Here is a 12,827-nt window from a genome sequence, read left to right on the forward strand (position 1 = left end):
TTAAAGGAAAAAAAAAGTGTTTACTCTGGAAACATTGCTAGGTAGGAAATTCACAAAGTATTTCGGCAAAAGGCAAAACCAAATAAAAAGCAACCTGAAGGGTGCTGTTAATTCAAAGAAAATATGTGGAAAAGAACCAAGGTGATGGCAGAGTGAAGTCATCGTTGGGATAAGAGTCACAGATGAAATACAGAAGACGCGTGACGGAGACGTCGTGTTTCTAGGTTAAAAGGTGAGTGGAAAAGGGGAACTCGCCCGAGGTGAAATAGCCAAGCCCGTGTCCCCTGTAAATACGGACTCGCTGAAAGTCGTAATTGCATTTTGCCAAAGAGAAAAATAAAGACAAGTAAGAGAGGAAACACAGATGAACACCTGTGGGGACCATACCCTACGCCGGGGGTGCCTTCGGGCGGGGGGCGGGGAACGCCGTGTGGGCCCATCTGTGCAGCAAACCGTCGTCAGCAGGGAGGGGAGACGCTCAGAATGCGGGCCGCAGGGTTTCCTTCCTCAGGTGCTTCCGCGTGTCTGCGGGGCAGACTCAAGATCAGCCCCGCCGTGGGTCTCCCGTGGCTCAGGGGGTCAGGAGCTGTGCCGCGCCCAGAGCCACCAGCCCCTGTGTCCCAAGTGCAGGCGGATGTTCCCACAGGTCCCCAACGGCATAAACCAAACAGAGACGAGGCGCTCACGTTCTCAGAAAGTTCCGTTTCTTCTGTGTTCAACAGTGTCCTTTATTCTGAGATTATGTCCTTGCTACTGTCAAAAGAGGGGTGATATTCAATGTTTTGTTTTGTTTAACGTTTATTTATTTTTGAGAGAGAGACAGAGCACGAGCAGGGGAGGGGCAGAGAGAGAGAGAGAGAGAATTCGAAGCAGGCTCCGGGCTCCGAGCTGTCAGCACAGATCCTGACGCGGGGCTCGAACCCACCAACTGCGAGATCATGACCTGAGCCGAAGTCGGACGCTCAACCGACGGAGCCACCCAGGTGTTTTTTTTTAAGGCTGACAGCCCCCAGGTGCCTTCTGATTTTTTAAAAAAATTTTACTGATTGATAAGATCCCCAAACTTGGCATCCCTGAGCTAAGCAGGGAGCAGGCTGAGGACAGTGGGCGCTGACTGGGGTCAGAGCCAGGATGGGGGCGTCTCGCTCTTCCCAGGGGCGCTGGCTTTTCCCTGACTCCCCGTTCTGACCTGGGGGCGGGAGTCCCGGGCAAGTAGATGTTAGGTCTCAGATGGTCTCACACGTTCATTTGGTGACAGGTAGCGGGTGCCAGGCTGTCCCCAAGAGGGGTCTGGGTTCTCTGCGGCCGCTCTCGCTGCTGAGGACGCGCACTGTGGCCTCGGCCCCCATGGCTCCTAGGACGGTGGCCAGCACACGGAGAGGCTGGCGGGAGAGGTGGACGGGCCAGAAGGATGGGCCATCACCAACTTGAATTCATCAGGAGACTGGCCGGTCTGGGTTTGGGAGAAGTCCGAGTGACTTGGCCGGTGTAGGCGCAGTTTCACGGCTTGGAGTGCCGGCTGGACGCTTGGGGAACGTGCGTGTCTGTCACGGGAAGCCGTCCCCTGGAGGACTTTAAAGGACCAGGCAAATAACTGGGGTGGATTTGTCCCTCTCTCCCGCGTCAACGGGCAGGCGAGGTTTTGAGAGCTGTTCTCTCAGACTTTCCGAAGGCTTGCTCGGCGACGGTGCTGGGGACGCAAATTGCCCGTACGAAATGGGTTTGTTCGGAAAGGGCTCCGGTTCGCAAAATCAGAATTAGTGAGTGTTTGTGGGTTTTGCCTCGTTTGACCTTAAATAATAAACCCTAGGGGGTCACAACTGTAGCAGAGCGTCGGGGTCAAAAGTGATGGCTTTGGGGTCAGGACCTGGTCCACCACGTAACCTTGGGGGACTCACCCGCGAGAGGGAATAGCAGGTCCTGGGCGGGGGTGGGGGGAGGCTCGTCTGTGCTTGCTCTCCAGCCGGCGCTCCCTAAGCGGTAGCTGTCGCCGCTGGTGTTGCTGCTCCAATCACTCCTTTCCGCGTGCGCAGCCTGGGATGAGGCGCGTTTCTTGGGTGGACCCACTTTATACGTCCCACGGGATGGTGGCCAGAGTCCCTGCCATCCAAGAGAGAGCGTCGTGTTTTTCTCTGTGCTCAGAGCATCTAGCTGGGCACTGTCACCTGGGGCAGGGCCCAAGGAGCCTGTTTAGACAGCCTCCTATGTGGGGTGTCTACACTGCACCTCTCTCCTGAGGCTCTTAGGCTCCTGTCCTGCCCCTTCCCCACCGCAGGAGCGTCCCAGGGCCGCGGACCACAAGACCGGTGGCTTCGAACAACACACCTTGATCCCTTGATAGTCCTGGAGGCCGGAAGTCCAAAATCAGCGCCATTGGGCTACGACCAGGGCTTCCTTCTGGAGGCTTCCGGGATGGGGGGGGGGGGACCTGCTCCCTGCCTCTCAGCTTGTCTGCATTCCTTGGGGCGTGGCCCCCTCCTCGGTCTTCAAACGCCTTTCCTCCAGTCTCTGCCTCCTGCATCAGACCCTCCTCCAACTCTGACCTCCTGCCTCCCTCTTATCAGGACTCTTGTGAGGATACCGCCCCCCACCCCCGCCCCCATCCCCGGGCCACCCAGGCTAATCTCCCTTCTCAAAATGTGCAGTCACCTCTGCGGGACACAAGGCGACGGCCGCAAGTGCCAGCGATCGGGACGTGGGACCGTGGGGGCCGTTGTTCGGCCGGCCACACCCACCCACGGTTGTTCTCTCCCTCCAGGATGATCCCAGGACGGATGGCGTGCACCCCTACGTGTGCACCCCAGCATCTTCCCCTGGGATGCTGCTAGCTAATGCTCCGGCCGTGGTGGCCCACTTCCCGGTGGTGCAGAGCAGGTGTGCGTAAAAGGCTCATCCAGCCACACGGAGTTGGTGGGGTCCTCTGGGCCGTCCCCCGCTGGCGGGCCCGGGGCTTGGGCTGCCTTCGGTCGGGCAGCTGACGGAAGTCTAAGAGAGGACCCCACGGTGAGCCTTCCCGGGACCCTCAGTCAAGCGAGCCAGGGGAACCAGGGGGGCGGGAGGGGTGAGTCTCCTCTTCAAGACTGCACAGAACCCGGGGGCGGGCGGGCGTCTGGAGCAGGCCCCACGGCCACAGCTGTCTCTCCGCCTGAGCATGGGAATAGGAGGGGTGAGTGGTAGTATCAGCCGAGTGCAAACCACGATGTGCAGGAAGGTATTTACAACACGTAACTGGCGAAGGACTCAAATCCAAATCTGTGAGAAAGAGACCCGGTCCCAGGACAAAAATGGGAAGCTGATCGATCAGGAGCTCGAGAGCAGAGGGTGTTGGGAAGGCTGAGAGCCGTCTACAGACTGCCTCACCACACGAGCAGCCCAGGAGCTGGAAGGGAAGGTCACAGTGGAGACAGTCGCGGTTCATCCACACCGCGGGATACTACTCGGCCGTGAAAAGGAAGGAAGGGCTGACTGAGGCCACAGCATGGACGAATCTGGCAAACACGAGCGAGAGAAGCCAGACACGGGGGTCACGTCCCGTGTGGCTCTGTGCGAACCACCCGGAACAGACCGTCTCTAGAGTCACGGTGCAGGTGGTGGCTGCCGGGGCTGGGGAGGGGGCCGAGGATGGGAGGAAACCGCTCAGAAGATGAGGGTGTTGCTTCCGAGCGAGGGGGATGTTTGGGAGCAGGCAGGGCTCGCGGCTGCACGACGCTGTGGGTGGGCGAGGTACCGAGGGATCGTTCGCTCTCAGAGGGTCAGTTTTCTGTTATCTGCGTTTCACTCAGGGATGATTTTTTTAATTTTTTTTAAAGTTCACTTATTTATTTGGGGAGAGAGTGAGGCAGTGTGAGTGGGGGAGGGGCAGAGAGAGAGAATCCCAAGCAGGTTCCGCGCCGTCAGCACAGAGCCCGACGCGGGGCCGGAACGCATGAAACCACGAGACCGTGACCCGAGCCGAAACCAATAGTCAGACCCGAACGGACTGAGCCACCAGGTGCCCCAGTAAATGCTTTTTTCTCAACAACCACAACAAAACACCGCTCCCCCAACCCTGCACCAAAACAGCTCGAATTACAATGGGCGGGCAAGCTGTGTGTTGGTGGGAACGCGGAGCCCCCGGAACGCCCGTGCCCCATGGGGGAGGTGCAGACCAGTGCGGCCATGGAGGCTTTATCTCCTGGAGCCAACAACACGCGAGCCCGGGCACTCGGCCGCTTCACTCGCTGGCGCGCCCCCCGACAGAAACGTGCGCACAGACGCGGCAGAACGCACGTGCGACTGTGTTAACCGTGGCTTTTTTGTGGCACCCGGACGCTGGAGAAACCCGCTGTCCATCCATTTCAGAACACGGTCCGACTGAGCACACTTGCTATGAGGCCACGTGGGTGGATCCACAGAGAGAATGCGGGGTGGGGGGGGTGGGGCGCGGATCTTCAGGCGGAGATAAAACAAACCAACCAAAACCCCCTGAAAACACGGCTTGGGTGATTCCATTTCTGTGTAGCTCAGTTCAGGTGCATTTTAACCCATGGCATTTGAAGTGAGGACACTGTCGCCCTTAGAGGGGGCAGGGGGCAGAGACTCCCCATGACGCGTTATGTAACAAGACCGGCAGACCAGGGACAGCAGGAGCCGACGGGGACCGAGCGTCCTGCCCCTGCTGTGGCGGAGAGCCCGTTCCCTTCCGCCCGGCACCTTATCCCTTCGGTAACATCCTCAGAGTGACTGAAGCGTGGTCAGACCTCAGCTGGGGGACGCAAGTGGGGGTGCGCAGCCCTGTTCTCCAGAGGCCGAAGGCCCAGGGGACAGCGAGGCAGATAAATAATTACAACACGTGTGTAAACTGTCTAAAGCAGGCAGTATGAGGGGAGCACACGGGTGGAAAGTTCTAGACCTTTTGCGGATACCCGCTAATGGCTTCCACCGGGTGGGGGCTCCCCAGACTTTCTCTTTGAACCCCACAACTGCCCTCTCGGCGGCCTGCTGCTAACGAGGGGGCAAGTCGCCGACCGGACCACGGGGTGGCCGTGGGCAGCTGTCTCCGGGTCTCTCTCGGAGGACACCCCGGCGGTCACCCTCCTTCAAGCCCACGGCCACACTGGGTGTGCCGTGTGCAGACCCCTGTTTCCACTCTGGGGCCTCCCCTGCTTCCCAGGTCTGTGTATGGCTGGCGTCCTCTTGGGCCACGAAGGCAGACAGAATCGGCGTCCAGCTGGAACACCGCCCAGTGCCGCCCCGGGGACTCCAAAGCTCTCTCTGGACTGTGGCCACGCTTGGCCCCAGAGACACCTTCCATCCACCCCCCCCCCCCCGACCCCCGCCGATCTCCCTGAGATCTCTGGGAAGAGGGTAATGGGGCTGGGGTGGCTCGGGTGCCCTCCTTCTCGGGGTGCCGAGAGGGCCCCTGGGGAGGTGGACGCGTGCCAGCGGGCCGGGCCCGGGGTGCGCGGGTCGAGACGGCCCCCCGGGGTCACTGCTAGGATACGGGGTTCCGGACGGCCTGCCGTGGATGTGCCGCCCTGGGCTAGGTTCCCACGTGGGCGCACCACAGAGACTTCGGAGGGACCGTGGCCCTGCTTCCTGCGTGGCTTCCCGGGGACGTGGCGCTCCTCTGGGGAGCTGAGGGGTTAGGAGATCAGGTCACCAGGCCGCCCACCTCCGCGTGGGGCCCTCGGCGCCCTTCTCGCTGGTGGCGCAAAGCCGACTGTGCGGCGGGAGCAGCACTTGGATCTCAAGAGAGCAGGGCTGGTGCGCACTTGGCCTTTCCCTCGGGCCGTGATCCCGAACGTTCACCAGCCGATCAGAACCCCCGCCTCGCAGGCGCACCGGGCTGCCGGGCCCGCCAGCCGAGCCAGTGCGGTCAGGTACGGTCCCTGGAGCCGTGTGGGTGGGCGGGAGGAGGGCTCAGCGGGGGCCGGGGTCAGGCCTCTCGACTTCCCTCCTGGCATAGAGACCCCAGACGCTGACCTCTGCCCGGGAGACCCCAGACGCTGACCTCTGCCCGGACACGCCATCTTCCCCGGGGACCGCGGCCCCGCCGAGTCTCGGTGGCTTCCAGTTTCCCCCCAGGGACTCACACACGGGAAGCCAGTGGTAGCGTCTTATTCTGTGGACTCCCCGCCCCCCCCCATTGGAAATCACGTTCGAGAATGTTTGTAAAGCGTGGGGTGTGGGGGGCAAAGCCCCGACCCTGCACGAGGAGAGCCGGACGGCCAGGACGGGTGCTGCCCGGCACCGGGTTCGACGTGGATTACCGCTGGCTGCCCGGGTCCGCAAGGAGCCTCGCTCAGGGTCTGCTCCCGACTGCGGTCAACCTCCGGGCGAGTCGGGGTTCAGGGTCGGTTGTGTCGAGGAACAGCAGGCTGCTCCCCTTGCTGCCCTCTGCCGCCACCCTCACCAACAAGCGATCGGTGGACCTAAGAGGGCCGACGGGGGCCCCGAACGGGCAGGAGGGCGGCAGAGACGGGGTGGGGCCCCAGCTCTGGCCTGGGCCCTGGGGAGGACAGGGCGCCCGTTGCCAGAGACAGACACTGCAGGAGAAATGACACGGATGAAGAGGTCTGGGGCACAGACGGGGTCAGAGAGAGGTCAGGCAGGTGCGGACTCGGGGGGGCGGGTGGGGATGGGGACCCCAGCCCGTGCATGCCCCCCGAGATCACCTGGGGCCCGGCAGTGAAGGCAGATGAGCACCCAAGACCAGGCCCCGGGGAATGTCGGGGTCGGGGGAGGCTCCCCGGGGCCCCAGGGCTCGAGGCAGGGCGGGGCCCGCTGCGCTGAGCGCTCTGACCCGAGAAGCGTCCACCTGCCTGTGTTCGTTGCGTGCTTTATTTTCCCTATTTTATGACACCTCCACATCTCTGGGGGCCTTGCCGGCTGGGGAGAGACTGTCCCTCCCTGGGTTGTGGGGGGAGCTAATTCCCGGAGGCAGCAGACGTCTCCCTTGCAAACACGCCTTTCATTTACGAAGCAGTCCGTCTAGAGCCCACAGCCGCGTCCACCTCCCTCGCCAGCTCTCACACACAGGCCAGCGCTCCCCCTGCCCGAAGTCACCCGGGCCAGGGACCAGATGGCTAGGGACACCCCTGTGGCCCAGAGCCTGCTGGAATCACTCCGACACGCCAGTGCTGAGCGTTCTCTGTGACTTGTACCCTGGGCCTTGCCTTGCCCGTTCCTTCCCGGAGAAACCACAGCGCAGGCTCTGGGCCGCGCTGTCCCGGTCCTTCCGGCCCGAGACGGAGTCTGGTGCTTTGCCACGTGCCCTGGGCGGTGTGACCTCTCCTCTCGAAAACTCTAAGTAGCACACTCTTTTACGGTGTCATGGATTTCTCCGTGTCATCGTTGGTCACCTCCATAAAATAAATCCTGCGTGGATCGTGAACCGCCACCCAGCGTGGCCCTCCGGGGCGTTGGAACGCACCCCTCCTCGTGCTCCCCGGCCGAGCCCGGCGAGCAGGCGCACCTGACTGGACCAGGTGCACGTCCACGGTGGGAACGCGCCGCGGCTCCGGCCTCCCTGGGCCTCCCTCCCACACCCCTGCTGGGCCTGCCGGGAGCCCAGACACTTACTGACTCTTGCCTGGTTTTTTCCTTAGTCTTTTGGCCAAAAAATGCCCCAGGATAATGAAGAAATCTATTTACAGTAGCGATATTCAGTCTGGTGCCTTCTGGAATGAATTAGCCACAGGAGAATTTGAGTGTTTTTTTTTTTTTTTTCCCTGTTCGTAAAACGGTGCAGCCGGAGCGGGAGGGCTGTTGGCGACGCGTTTCTGAAGCTCCCGAGTGATGTGCCCGATCGACCGGGCTCGAGCCGCTCGGAGCCCCAGCCTCCGCTCACGCCCTGCGCTTGTCTTGACCACAAAGCCGCCCGATGACCCCGAGATCACAGGGTGCCCGGCACCAGGAGGCTGACTTTCGGGTCCCTTTAATTGTGACCTTCGCCTGCCGCACAGTCCCCGTTCTGAAAGCGAGTTATTTATATCTGCTCCTCAAGGCAGGCGCGCAAGACGCCAGGCTGGCGGTAATCCTCGGGCCCTAATCTGCGGCCGACTGTTCAAACAGACTTGGGTTCCTAGAACAGAACACAACTTTCTTCATTTCAGATGCTCACTAATTCAGACTGGCCCTGGGCCACGGCCACGGGCGGTGCAGTTCAGCCTTTGTCTGCAGCGGGCCCTCCCTGCCCCCTCCCGGGGCCTCCCTCGGGCGGGAGGGAGCAGAGGCGTTGGCCGTCGCGAGGCCTGGTCTCCTGCCTTCGTGGACGAGTGTGTAATGAGAGCCCCACATCTGCGCTGACTCACTGTGCAAACATCCTCCGCCCGCCGGCCCGGCCGCGAGGCCCCCTTGGGTTCCCAGGCTCGGGCCACACTTGTGCAACACGGCCCGGGACTCGGGGCTCTCGGGCGGGGCCGCTAGAGGTGCTGGGCCAGGCGCTCAGCCAGTGGCCTCTGGTTCTGGAAGCCCCTCCTGGACTCTGCCCGGCCCCCGGGGGTTCTCCCGAAAGACCCGGGTCTCTTTCCGTCTGCTTTCAGGGCCGGGAGAGGCCGGGCTGCGGGTGGACATCCGTGTTCGAGGCCGGCCCCGGCCCCGTCGCCGTCTCCCACGTTTGCTTTCCCGGGGGGCCCCCCCCCCCCCCCCCCGGGGACTCGCCCGCCCCTCCGTGCCCTGGCTGGCCCCTCCTCCCCAGGAACCACCCTCTGGGACCCCCACCATTGCTCCTTGCGGTCCTGTGTTCCCTCTGTGCCACCCCGAGTCATTCCTCTGGCCGTGGCTGCTGTCTGCCCGGCACCTCCCGGCCGGACTGTGATAGCCTGCCTCCCATGCCACACGCCCTCCATCAAGCTGGGCCCCGCTCAGAGGGAGGGAGCCTGGGCAGGGGCTGGCCCTCCTCTCCTCCTTCCCTCCTTTCCTTCCTTCCTTCCTCCCTCCCTCCCTCCCTCCCTCCTTCCTCCCTCCCTCCTTCTTCTCTGTTCCTTTCTCTCTTTCTTTTCAGGTTGGTTTCCCTAGTGCGTAGCATGAAGTTTAACTTACAAAACGTGCTCCACAAATATTTGCCGAATGACTGAATCGGTGAAGGGGCCTTGCAGAGCCCCCTGAGGACTCAGCCCTGAATTCAGCAAATATTCAGGAAGCATCTCCTAAGTGGCAGGTACATACATTCTGTGCTCTGTGCTCAGGGACCTACTGGCTTTGCCCCCCTCTAGTCCCCGAGGGCACCCCAGGTCTGTCCCAGAAGGGCTGGCGGGGGGCTGGGGTCCACATGGGCCCACACTGCAGGGTCTACTCTGCTTATCGGTCTCTGAGGCCACCTCAGGCCAAAAGCTGTCTTTGGCACAATTTCTTGGGGATGGGCGTTAGGTGTTAGGAACCTTCTCCCTGGCCTGGGGGCTGACCTTCCACGTGGGTCCTTAGCTGCTGGGAGCCTGGTGAGGTGTGTGCTCCCCGCACTGGTTGGGGGCAGCTGTGTCCACAGATGTGCTGTGAGGCTGTGTCCCCCAGGTGGCACCTACGAAGGATGTGCCCCGGGCAGGACTGGACACAGGTGACATTTCCTCCTCCGCAGAAGATGCGAAGATGTCACCCACCCCGTCCAGCCAGGCGGTGGCCACAGAGACCTCATCTGCTGGACCGTGGGTGCCCCGAGCCAGGGCTGGAAGGATCGGGGGTCCCGGAGGAAGCGGGAGGAGCCATGTGGCGGGCAAGAGAGAAGCTCGAACGAGGCCCACCCAGCCGTGCTCCAGGCAGGACCCCAGGAGCTGTCTTCACTCTGTCTTCCTGGGTGAGGACCTGACCCGACCCCCAGGAGGCACCTGCCTCAGCCGGGGCGCCCCTGGAAGAACCGGCCCCCGGGAGCCCCGCCTCCACTGCCCATCGCCACCCACGGCGAGGAGACAAGTCTGAAGCCCAGCCCTGCCCCCTTCCAGCCACTCGTCCGTCCCGGGCACCTCGCTCGTCCCGGAGCAGAGCCGACTCCCCCGCCTCGAGGGCACATGCCCTGCTTCCGCTGTCCCCGGAGCAAGAGTGAGTGCCCACCTCTGTCAGCAGGTGTATTTCTTACCCGGCATCCTGAACTCGGCGTCGGTGTCTTTTTCCAGAAAGCCGTCCCTTGCCTCTGCCTGGGCCCCCTTGCCTCACGTCTCAGGGCACCTCCCTGCCTGGCCGTGAATGAATGGAGGTCTGGAGCCTGCCTGGCACCCAGCACGGAGACTCGTGCATATCGGTGTCACCCGCGGTTGTCTGCACACCCTTCCTGTGGAGGACCGTGGCTGCTTGTCCCCTGGGAGGGTGCGTAGTCTGGGGCCTTCCTGGGGGAGTGGTCCTAAGGAAGGGCTTTGGAGAGCCACGCCACGGATGGCTCCGCAACAGGGAGGCCAATGAAGCTGAGAAGATGCCTAGGGCGGCCTGAGTTCCCATCCCCGTTCACACATTAGCCCTTTGAACTTGGCCAAGCTCCTTCTCCTCTCTGGGTCTCGATTCCATCATCTACAAGCTACAGATGACATCAGGACCTACCTGACTGGGGCTTGTGACGGCGCCGCTAATGGAGGAGAACGCCAGGCACAGGGCCCCCAAAGTGATTGGTGTGTGCCTGACTCGGGTTCAGTGTGGATGATTGTGCAGGTTGTGCACTGCACAACTCCAGGGGTCTGTCCGTAGACCACCATGTGACTGGTGCCCCCTTGAGTTTACAGTGGCAGTCTGCACCTCTTCAGCGGTGACCCATTTCCCTCCAGGAGTACTGGGGAGCCAAGGATGGGTCTACGGGCTGAATGGGTCACTCTCAGTTCCACGTTGAAGCCCTGACCCTCCATGTGACGGTATCGGGGGGCTTTGCGAGGTGATTAGGTTTGGGTGAGTAATGATGGTGGTGTGGTCAGACGAGTGTCCTTACAGGCATAGGGGGCGGACCAGAGCTCTCTCCCGCCAAGTGAGGACGCGGGGAGGAGACGACCCTCCGCCGGCCAGGGGGAGGGCTCTTGCTAGGAACCGAATCTGCGGGCAGCCTGATCTCGGGCTCTGGGCTCCCGAACTGGGAGAAGTGGCTGGCCAGGCCATGGCGTGTGACAGCAACAGCCTGAGCGGACGGACGGCGTGGCCGTGAGTGGCCACCGTGCTTCCCCCTTGCCTCCACGTCGGTGTCTGAAGGTTCTAGACTAAGAGTGGGGAAACTGGACGGGACCAGAGGCGTGTGCAGGTCAGCCCCCAGGGGTGCCCCAGTGTCCCCACCTGTCGGATGGGACCAGACTCTCTATCATCCGGGGTCTCGCTGTGCAGAAGCTCCGTGTCTGCGGTTCGGAGGAGCTGAGAGCGAGTGTGCGCCTTGCACGCAGGGGCACACCTGCCCCTCAGCCCTCGTGCTCCGGCTCTCTCCGGGACAGACTGGGGACGCGTCCCTCGCCGGTGGCGCCCGAGGACCCAGCCTGGACCCGGACAAGCCAGTCTTCCCCTCTCTCTGGCTTGCCCTGGTCTCGCCAGGGGGAGAGACGCCTGCGACTTACGATGTGCAGCTTTGTGTAGAGGCCGGGACGGCTCCCCTCGCCCTTCCCCGCCTTCAAGCTTCTCCGCCTTGAAAACCTATTCCAGCAAAACCAAGATCAAAAAGAATGTATGTTTTCTTTTTTTTTTTAAGTTTATTTATTTTGAGAGAGAGAGAGAGAGAGAGAGAGAGAGCGCGCGCAAGCGGGGAAGGGGCAGAGAGAGGGAGAGAGAGAGCCCCAAGCAGGCTCCGAGCTGTCCGCACAGAGCCCGACGCGGGGCTCGAACTCACGCGCCGTGAGATCGTGACCTGAGCCAAAGTCGGACGCCTCACCCACTGAGTCACTGCGGCGCCCTGAGGGGAATGCGCACTTTTTGGCCTTTGATCCTGCTGGATCCCAGGCTCCCGGCCGCCCCGTCGTGGCCACACGCACGTCCAGTCCCGCGCTGTGCTGGCAGCTGTCGTATTTGGAGGCGGAAACTTGCGTGAGGCCCGGTTCTGTCCTGGCGCCACACAGGGAACCCCGCGCCGTCCCTCCCGAGCCCAACAGACCCTGGCGCACGGGGCGCTCTGTTTGCCGTGGGATCCAGGGCACGGCCACTTGGCGTGCGTCACAGCCGGGGGCACCGGGGGGCCGGGGGGCCGGTGAGCCACCCGCCACGTGTCTCCAGCGGGCAGAGCTGCGACTGGTCAGCAGACTCGACGGCCTGGACGAGGGGGCTTGCCCTGTCTGTGCGCCCAGGCCCGCGGTTCCGGCGGAGTCTGCGATTGTCATCAGTCCGCCGGCTCCAGCGGCCGCTGCCAGCTTGTTCCCAGGGCCGCCTGGGCGGGGAGGGTCCCGCGGGCTCCGGGGCGCCTGCTGACATGAGCAGGGGTGGGGGGGGAGGGGGCTCTGGGCTCCGGGTGGCGGGGGTGGTTGGAGAGCCCAGGGATGCCGGCTTGGAATTTCAGGGGCCTCCCTCTTCCGGGCAGAGGGTGAACCCCCAGATATGACTCGTCCTACCCCGTTCCCATGAGAAAGAGGGCGTAGCTCTCTCCTCAAACACCTAAAACATGTGGATTCTTCAGACATAAGTTGGCTGCTTGGGCTGCGAGTTACATCATGCTGTTGTCTGGCTTGAGAGAGAGGACGGAAGGGAGCGGGTGGGGGAGAGACAGAGGCAGAGACACAGAGTGAGAGACGGGGGAGGGACAGAGACAGAAGAGACACAGAGTGAGAGACGGGGAGAGACAGACACATAGACTGAGAAACACTCAGGGAGAGACAGAGACATGCTCACGCACAGGCACACGCGTGCACACGCACACGTACTCATTCACACATGCACACAGGCACACGCACGGGCACACACTGACG

The 12,827-nt window shown here is 62.4% G+C and overlaps 1 long non-coding RNA gene across 1 annotated transcript; it reads right to left on the bottom strand.

Annotated features, from left to right (window-relative positions):
- Positions 1-6,083: 6,083 nt before the first annotated feature.
- LOC121021227 (uncharacterized) lies at positions 6,084-9,518 on the bottom strand. The gene is made up of 2 exons (XR_005786459.1): positions 9,387-9,518; positions 6,084-8,542 (listed from the first exon to the last, which is right to left on the bottom strand). It is a non-coding gene; the product is annotated as an uncharacterized LOC121021227 (long non-coding RNA).
- Between the last annotated feature and the right edge of the window lie 3,309 nt (positions 9,519-12,827).

This window comes from Herpailurus yagouaroundi, unplaced genomic scaffold (genome assembly GCF_014898765.1).
Source record: "Herpailurus yagouaroundi ecotype Mexico unplaced genomic scaffold, PumYag 267, whole genome shotgun sequence".
Classification (NCBI taxonomy): Eukaryota; Metazoa; Chordata; class Mammalia; order Carnivora; family Felidae; genus Herpailurus; species Herpailurus yagouaroundi.